The 9,880-nt window shown below is 43.6% G+C and overlaps 1 long non-coding RNA gene across 1 annotated transcript; it reads right to left on the reverse strand.

Moving 5' to 3' along the window:
* Positions 1-330: 330 nt before the first annotated feature.
* On the reverse strand, positions 331-1,272 carry LOC117441081 (uncharacterized). Its single transcript, XR_004551365.2, has 2 exons — positions 1,200-1,272; positions 331-605 (listed from the first exon to the last, which is right to left on the reverse strand). It is a non-coding gene; the product is annotated as an uncharacterized lncRNA (long non-coding RNA).
* Positions 1,273-9,880: the final 8,608 nt, after the last annotated feature.

The following is a 9,880-nucleotide window of genomic DNA, read 5'->3' on the forward strand; positions in this document are numbered from 1 at the left end:
ACTCAAACTGTAGTCCACTGTAGACTCTCTACATTTATCAATGGTGTGTCAGTAACTTGTCAGAACAGAGGGTCATCCCTCACAAGATGCAGTGCAAAGCAGTAACTTGTATAAATTATAAAGTATAAATTGTTGTATAAAACTATCCCTCACCTTAACATTATACGTTTCTGTACCTACAAAGAAAATAAAAATGTTGAAAGTGCATACAGTACATACCTATAGAATAAGATAAACCTTGAATAAACTTGGCCTTATAAACAATCAGAGGGAACCACCTCTGTAGTGCACTCTCATATAAAGTAACAGACAAAGTACAGACATCCGTAGTAGCATTAACAACTTGTTAGCTGATCTCTATTCAGTTTGAGGAAAGCACTTCTCCTCTTATCGAAGGTCTCTATCATAAGGATGAAATCCTCATCCTCAACTGTACGGGCAGGTAGACCGGTGCGTCCAATCCACTGGGCAATGACCTTTTCTTTGGTGCCTTGTTCCAGCGAGTCTGCTTTATATTTTGGTCCTGAGGAAGAGAACGCTGCTGGGATAGTTGACTGTTTATTCTTTGCACCAGGTTGCTGTTTTGGAGTACTCGTCTCTGGGATCTAGGTGAGGAAAAATAAGATTGCATAATTACTCCCTATACAGAACTACAACGCCTACAGATGAATTCCAATTAATTAAATGTAGGCTAATCCCTTTAAAATATGCCTTTGGTAATAGTATTATCATTAAAATATAGTATATCAATAATATCAAGTTTAGATTTTGAAGATTCTAATTATGTGATAATACAATACAACTAGCCTATTATATATGCCTACCTGGCCTTAGAGATAAGAAAGTATTTTCCAAATAAATTGCCGTGTACTCTTAAAAAACACACAATAATTGCAGTGACTAGATAGTTATTGCAATGCAAGCCCAGCCAACATTAGCCTGGAACTTGCCAGAATCATTCATTTGCTACCGGAAACTGAAAACGTGTTTGCAAGAAAGGCTAAGCTAACATAGATAGTTAGTACATTTGCCTCTAGTAACTAGTGACTAGCTAACAGTCTGCATTGGCAATGGCAACTTGCCAATGCAGACTGCCCAGTAACATAGACTTAACGTTAGCAAATGTATATGCTTAGTTAGCGTTACCACATACGAGTTAGTTACGACTTATCATGTAACGTTACAGTTAGCTAACTTACCGTGGCATAAATAGCAGGATGGTGTGCCTTCAAGTGCCTCTTCAGGTTAGTCGTATTCTAAACTAATTTGAAGCCACATGGCGTCTCTCCTTCTCCCGCAGTTGCAGTGCAGTGTGTTTTATTTTCTACCGAGTTATAAAGAAAGTTGGTCCATATATCTATTCTTTTTTTGCGACCAAAAACTAAAAGCGCTTTCGCTGAATCCGTCATCTTCACTGTTTGGATATCATCACCACCTGTGCTGCTGCAGTGAAGCTGGGGTGGGCGGGGGTGAGTGAGGTGTGCAAATTCCCAGAATCCCAAATAATTCAACCAATGACAGGGATGCATTTTGAAAGAGAAGACGGACAATTGGAGGAAAATAATATCCTGCATTTTTAATGTCCGATAGTCCACCCTTAACACCTTCGTCTCGTCTCGTCTCGTCAACGAAAACTACATTTACATTTCGTCATAGTTTTCGTTATCAAGAATCTATTTTTAGCTCGTCATCGTCTCGTTTTAGTCATGTAAAAAAGGTCGTTGACGAACATTTTTCGTCATAGTTTTCGTTAACGAAATTAACACTGCATGACGCGCATGGTGTTATGTTTTAATATATGAAGCGCGAGCTGTGTGCTCGAGTCTTCCTGCCTGTCGGCTGCACTCTGCTGCTCCGGGATGAGGGTCAGCTACATTATCTACGGTGTGTTCGTTAACTGTGCGGAGTCACTGTGGCACAGACTGAGCCGCTGGTGAACAGCTGTCAGAACGGGCCGTTCAGGTGTTCAGAGCAGAGCGTGATGTGAACTGAAACGTTTTTCTGTCGCAATGCTATGGTCACTATCGAGCATACATTGTCACTATCTGCTAACGTTAGCTTTAGCCTTCGTTTTCAAATAGTTTGTTTCATAGGCTATAAACAGAGGTGGTATAAGTATAGAGATTGTACTAGAGTAAAAGTACTCAGATCTTGTACTTTAGTAGAAGTACTCAGATCTTGTACTTAATAAAAGTAGAAGTACTCAGATCTTGTACTTGAGTAAAAGTAGAAGTACTCAGATCTTGTACTTAATAAAAGTAGAAGTACTCAGATCTTGTACTTGAGTAAAAGTAGAAGTACTCAGATCTTGTACTTGAGTAAAAGTAGAAGTACTCAGATCTTGTACTTGAGTAAAAGTAGAAGTACTCAGATCTTGTACTTGAGTAAAAGTAGAAGTACCAGAGTGTAGGAATACTGTGTTACAGTAAAAGTCCTGCATTCAAAATGTTCCTCAAGTGAAAGTAGAAAAGTATTATACAAATACTAAGAGGCATGAAAATACATTTTCAAAATGCTCAACAGTGTTGCCAAAATTATAAACTGACTGCTACACAATTAAAATAAATGCTTTTATATATTTCTATTAGATGTGACTCTTTGGCGTTTCTGTTATTATTACCTGCTGCTTTAGTTGTTCTGACTGCTAAAATCATCTGTTATTCCTAATTTTAAAACCGATATTCCGTGGGGTCGGGGGGCTCGGATCCTTGTCACCTTTTTCATACCTGACGAGTTTGCATCCCTGACTACAGTTGCTTTAGCGTGTAGAAGCTAGTAAGCTTACTATTTGATTTGTTTTAGATAGGCATCTGCATCAGACAGCATATGGTTATTGAAATAAATATATATGCAATTACGACATACAAGATGTGCCTTTAATAAATCTCACACTACTAAGGCAGCCGGCGGTTCCACCAGGGGCGTCAATCCCGGGGGGGGGGGGGGGTCGTGCCCCCCTAGCTTCAGATTGGACCCCCCTAAGTCGTTTAGAATAATAAAAATAAACGTTAAAATAATAAAAATTTTGATAATAAATCAGTAAAATCAGGCAAAAATAAGAATTAAATAACATAACCCTAACCTAACCCTAAAACCGAAATAAAGTAACCAAAAAACCGAAAAGAAACTAACAAAATCCGCCATTATCCGGCACATTTTTGCGCACAATTTCGGAGCGCACAATTTCGGAGCGCACAATTTCGGAGCGCACAATTTCGGCGCGACCGCCACGGCGACTCAGAAGGTGCCCTTTTTTTCCCTCTTGAGCACCTGCCCCTATAAATGTCTGTGCACGCCACTGGGTACAATCCCATTATGAATGCAAAGATAGTCTCTTCACAAATATAAAAAAACTATATTTAAAAAGTATTCTGATGAAGGAAGACGTATGTTGTTTTTCTGGTGATGGCGTTAAATTGACCTGACTTCTTTCTGCAGGAAGTCTCCGAGTCTCCCAACCCAGACCTCTGGTCTGTGTTAAGAAAGAACCCCTCGAAAAGTAGAGGGTTCATCTCAACGGGCTAACCCCTTCAAATAAACCTTAATCAACGATGTGTCAGAGAGCTATCCCCACTCATCTGGATGTGATCTTCCTCTTCAGGGTCTCTCTCGGTCTCTTGGGACATGGCGGTGTCTCCGGTGGTCTTTGTCCCCAGAGGAGAAGACGTGGTCCTCCCCTGCTCCTTCACTCATCCCCGACAGCAGCACTACTCCGGGATGGTCACATTGAAATGGCTGGCGAGAGAACCGAACGCCCTCCCGTTCCTCACCTGCTCGGTGAGAAACGAGTCCATGGAGGGAAAACGCGGCTGTAAAGAGTCTCAGTTAAAATATTCTACATACGGTGACCTTCGTCGGGGGGGAGCTGTCCCTCCTCATCAGAAGGGTCCAACTGGGTGATAACGGCACATTCTTCTGCCGGGTGGAGCTGGACGGTTTGCGGCAATACTTCCAGAGAGAGACGCAGCTCTACGTGACAGGTGAGGACTGGGCGATCCATTCAGAGCTGCTGATATCCCAGCACGGCCACAACATGTATTTCCAGTTTAATCGTCTGCGTTGATGTAAAAAAAACAAAACATGTTTTGGTACCAAGTTGATGCCAAAATTCTGAAAATGTGACAGTTCCTGTTTTTTACAGAACAGTAATAAAGAGTGAATGTTTTTGGACCATGGCCAGGTTTGTATGTGGAGCTGCGAAGAACATCTTTCTTGATATTGTCCAAATGTGGTTTATTTCCGCAGTTCAACCTCAGATCCTGAACATGTCCGTGGTGGAGCCGGGTTCAGACGGCGCCCCCCGGAGGCTGCAGTGTGAGGTGGAGGGCCAGCCGCTGCCCAACGTTACCTGGCTGTCGGCCTCCGGGACCCCGATGCAGGACCTGGAGGTGAAGAACCAGCAGAGCGGCCCGGCCCGGCTGCTCAGCTCGGTGCCGTACCTGCAGGAGGTGCTGAGCTGCAGGGCGAAGAGCCGGCTGGGGGTCGCGGAGCGGAGACATCCAGCCGCACACAGTACAACTCTCATCATCTCTAATACAAACTATAACAATAACAGGATTCATGTTCCACAGGAGGAACAGAGGTCGGAGGCTAAACTAGTGATGCTCGAAAATGAACTAACCAGCTATTTTTTACATAATATATGTCGTGTTAAAAAAGTATGAATCATTAATAATTAAACTATTTTTACTCAAGCTTGTAACAGAATGTCAAGCTCTGTGTTTGCTAGTGAAAAGCATTCTGGGAGGTGTAGTTGTTGTCAATGTCCAACATCTTGTAATGTTTTCCCAGGAGGACATGTTGGCGCCCAGCTGGTAGTTCGCCTGGTTCTCTTCACTCTGCTCACTGCGCTCCTCGTCACAGGGACATCTGTTCTCATCAGAAGGTAACTCTCCCTGAGGAAACACTGATCCCCTTCCTATTACTCAAGTATTCACTCGGTACTCCAGAGCAATGTCAACATGTCCCCATTGTTTCCTGATACAAATCCAGATCCTTTGAATAAACTTCCAAAGGTGACCGAAAGATTTATGTTTGATATGTTTGCCTTGTAGTTTAGCATTAATTCAGCGTCACTCCATCGTTCCCTCCGGTGTTCCACCAACTAACATGCTTATTTTGGTATCTTATCTTGCTCTGTGAAGCACTTCGGGCTGCATCTTGCTTTAAGGTGCTATTTAAATAAAGTGTATTATATTATTTATTATTACATTTTCGTGGAAATTCAAAGGTAATGTTCTACTAAGTGACTGTTTTCTATTCTCCTTCATCTTTACATGTTTATAGGATGTGTGTTTCCAGGAAGCTTGAGGACCGTCGTGTGCCGGTGAGATCATCTCTGTTATATTATTAATACGTCTATATTTAACATTTATGGTGGGTGTAAGACGGCTGCCATTCCTCACTTCCTGTTCAAAACTGCTGCTGATCTAAAAACAAAAGTTACAGTTTGAATGTCTGAAGCATTGACTCTTTGAAGCTGGTGAGTTAAGGACAACAGCTCCTTACGGCCCGTCCACACAGCGGCGTGCGTTGAAGCTGAAACTCGACCAACAACCAATCACATGAATCTCCCGCCCCTGTCACACAAGCACGCAATTTGATTGGCTAGAGCTTGTACTGGCATATGATTTGATTGGCTGACGCTTCTGCCGAGGCGTCAAAAGTTGAACATTGCTCAACTTTTTTTTTTGCTGAGGGTACCGAGATGGCACAGTGCCAGCCAGCTGTTTGTTAACTTGGGGGTTCCTACTTGTCAAGCCCTTTTAAGAAAGTTAATGTACAAATTCATGTGTCGCCTCGAAGACTCGGACAATCATGTTATCTCGATTTTAATTAACCCTGTGAAGAGTTCTACTCCGTTCTGTGACGTTTGGATATTACTTGGACCCCAAAGCAGAGACTAAAATAATAAGTTTCAATGTGTTTAATAAACGAAGGTAATCCAAGGCAGGTACTGACGACAGGGAGCTGGCTGGCCGTAGTAAGTCCAAAAACAGAGCTGCGGAAAAACGTTCCCGACAAAAACGCAAAAGAAAACTCCTTAACAAACTGCGAAGTGAACAAAAACAGACTCCAGGCTGCAGACAGGCACTCCGGACCGCGGAACAGCATGCAATACTCTGGCAGAGAAGCGAGGTGAGGGCTCTTAAAGAGCAGGTTGATCATGTGAGTGGGGTCAGGAGTCTACCAGCCACGCCGCCTGTCACACACCAGCCCTGCAGAGACGGAGAGGCAGAGTCGTGAGGGGTAAAAGGAGCAAACAACAAGTAAAACACAACAACAAAAACCCCATGCAAAACACAACAGGTTCTCTTCCATGATTTGGAGACATTGGCGCAGCAGCCTCGACAGACAGTGAGCATGTGTGGCTCGCTGTGATTGGACTGGTTTCATGTTTGTATCTGTTTTGTGTTTAGCTTTGTATCTTATTTATTGATGTGTGTTGTGTCTTCTTGTTTGTGATATGGACCTTGAGTCTGGAAAAAAGATTGGAAATTTTGCAGTGAGCAACGCGTAGCGACGCTCCCACAATGCAGTTCGGCGAAGCGTGACGCCACCCCATTCAAAGTGAACGGGCAGAAGCGCTGACGCCTCAACGCACGCCGCCGTGTGGACGGGCCGTTGCGGTACGTCCACACGGCGGCGGCGCGTGCTTCAACGGAGACGCTTCCCATTCACCGAATTGCATTGTGGTTCCGTCGCATCGCTTTGCCTCCGTTGCTCGCTTGAGAAAAGTTCAACTTTCAAGCGTCGACGGAAGTGTCAGCCAATCAAATCATATGCCAGTACAAGCTCTAGCCAATCAAACCGTGTGCTTGTGTGTCAGGGGCGGGAGATGAATTTGATTGGTTGTTGGTCCACGCCAGACACGCCCACCAGCAAGCCTCAACGCACGCTGCCGTGTGGACGCACCGTTAGAGGGAAGAGAACCTCAGAACATGTGTTTGAATAAAGGTTTAGCTGCACAGAAACAGGAACCTGCCGTCTGTCGGATAAAGAATTAAAGCTGATGAAAACATCAACATGTCCTCTTTCGTGAGGATCTTTATCTCTTGTAGCACATTTCATGAGAACATGAACGCAACTTCCTCTTAGTCATTAAAAACTGTCCAAATACAGACAGACAATAAGTAGTATTTAACAACTGGGTCATTTTGCTGTCTTTTAGCTTCAATAAGGTTTTCATTTGTCCATTTAAATATATTTGTTCTCTTCACTGAATCTCAGCCATTTATTTACAGCAACAAATCAGCATCGGATTTATCGAGACATTCCTATAAATATCAATAAATCCATTTTTCTGTTAAAGATTCAAATACATTTGAAAAAACTATTATATTATTTAGACATTTTTTGAATACGCAATTGTTTATATTTCCATAATGATTGTTTAATGCGTGGACTCTGCTTCCTGTTGCAGCCTGCTGACTTCCTGCAGGCGCTGTGAGCGTCTGATGCTCCTTCGACAAATCAGAGCTTCAGACCACAGCATCAGACATTCATCCAGGCCGTGTGTGTGTGTGTGTGTGTGTGTGTGTGCGTGTGTGTGTGTGTGTGTAAGTGCGTGCTTGTGTGTGTAAGTGCGTGCTTGTGTGTGTGCGTGTGCATGTGTGTGTCTGTAAGTGCGTGTGTGTGAATGTTTGTGTGTAAGTGCGTGTGTGTGCGTGTAAGTGCGTGTGTGTGCGTGTAAGTGTGTGTGTGTGTGCGTGCGTGCGTGTGTGTGTGCGTGCGTGTGTGTGTGTGGGTGCGTGTGGGTGGGCAAGTGCGTGTGTGTGTGCGTGTGTGTGTGTGCGTGTGGGTGTGTGTGTGTGTAAGTGCGTGCTTGTGTGTGTGCGTGTGCATGTGTGTGTGTGTGTGTGTCTGTAAGTGCGTGGGTGTGTAAGTGCGTGCGTGTGTGTGCGTGTGTGTGTGTGTGCATGTTTGTGTGTGTGTGTGCGCGTGCGTGTGTGTGCGTGTGGGTGTGTGTGTGAGTGCGTGTGTGTGTGCGTGTGGGTGTGTGTGTGAGTGCGTGTGTGTGTGTGTGTGTGTGTGTGCGTGTGTGTGTGTGTGTGAGCATCTCTATATTACACTTCACTGTAAACTCCAAATGCTTCAGGTCTTAGTTTCAGTTCAGATGTTCAGAGTTCTAGGTTTCAGTGTTAAATATCAGAAGCTCAGCCTCGGCCTCGGCCAAAATCTGTTTGTGATGAAGATTTAAAAGGATTTTACTTTTGCATCCTTGACACATGTTATACTGAATAATAGCAACAGCAACATTGAAAGAAATTATCTCGGTAATTTAAGAATTTACTTTTCATTCAGCGAGTTAGCTCGTCTCAGTGTCTGCTGCTCATCAGACACATTCAATACATCATGGTACTGAAGGAGGTGAACTGTGTGGAGAGTAATAAGGTATCCGTAGACCTTTGTACGAGTCCGTGAATCGGTCTATCCACTCGCCACTCTTTGTAGAGCGTTGTGTCAGTGCTCCATTATCAAATCCATTCCACTTGCTGATTGAGAGAATGCCCAAATCAATGAAACTCCGTGCCATGTTTTCACTGCTGCTTTGTACCCAGGCAGATTCTCAGAGCCGCACACATGCTGCGTAGCTGTGTCTTTAGTTGTAAAATTAAGCGCGCCACAGTTTCCACGCTGCGACGCTCCGGCGCTAACAGTTCACGCGCGTGCTCCACTAGCACCAGCATATAAGGCGCTGTTGTTAACGAGGTGGAGGGAGAGTCATCTCCTGTCAGACCGTCACCTCATTCACACCAACGGTGTTTCAGGGCAGGTTCGGAGCTGGAGCTTGAAAAGCACCGGGTTTTCCTCTTCACACCGCAGCGGAACAGCCTCTTAGCTCCGGAATCCGGTTCGTTTCAAGCTCCAAAAAATTGTCCGGCCAGAGCAAAAGCACCGCATACGTCACGCTGACGTCGAGGCGGGGGCAGAGGGGGGGGATCAACTCCTGAACAACAACAACAAGCCCGCGTTTCATCCAGTTTGTACACAACGATGGAGAAACTTAAAACACGTGCTCAAAGTAAGCCGGATTTTGCCGATGTGTTTATGTGGATTCAAAAGTCGTAAATAATCTACAAAATGGAGGAGACCGGTCTGATCGGAGCAACTGACAAATAATCCAACTGAAACCGGGATGGACAATATGTTTTAAAAATGCGCTTATCCAGACAAGCCTTGGTTTGGACACTTTACGGGCAGAACAAACATTTATATTAAAGAAAGAATTATACATTTCTGTCTTTTTATGCCTTGAATTATTATTTAAATGAATTAATCAATTATTTTTTATATTTTATTGTAATGTAGAGACAAGGCTTTTAGTGACAATCATGTATTGCTTTACAATTATATGTAAAAAAAAAAATATATATATATGATATTTGGCCTCAAATCATCTGAGGCCTGGCGCCCCCCCTGCGATCTTTGGCGCCCCCCCTGCGATCTTTGGCGCCCCCCAGGTTGGGAACCACTGATCTAAACGATCGGAGACCAAGCAACTCCTAAACTGTAAGTCATTTAAAGGAAAGACAAGGAAGGAAGCCATGAATGCATCACTTACTAACTGAGGAAGCGCATTCATTTTGAGACACGATGCAATTTCATTGTGATACACATTCAATGAAGATGAATTTTGATTGTGTTCTGGTTTTATGCTTCTGTAAGTATTTGTAAGCAACTGTGATTGACAGAACATACTTGTTGTATCGTTATTTCATTTTTAAGTAGGGGCAGGTCAAACAAGATTGTATTCTCCTTTCCACTATGGGCTACAACAAAAGGTGTACATGTTTTGTTTTAAAATAACTGCCATGTGTGGAATAAACAAACAAATAAATAAACAATCCAGCTATTCAATTGATATATACTGTGTGTA

Source organism: Pseudochaenichthys georgianus, unplaced genomic scaffold, assembly GCF_902827115.2.
Source record: "Pseudochaenichthys georgianus unplaced genomic scaffold, fPseGeo1.2 scaffold_1461_arrow_ctg1, whole genome shotgun sequence".
NCBI lineage: Eukaryota > Metazoa > Chordata > Actinopteri > Perciformes > Channichthyidae > Pseudochaenichthys > Pseudochaenichthys georgianus.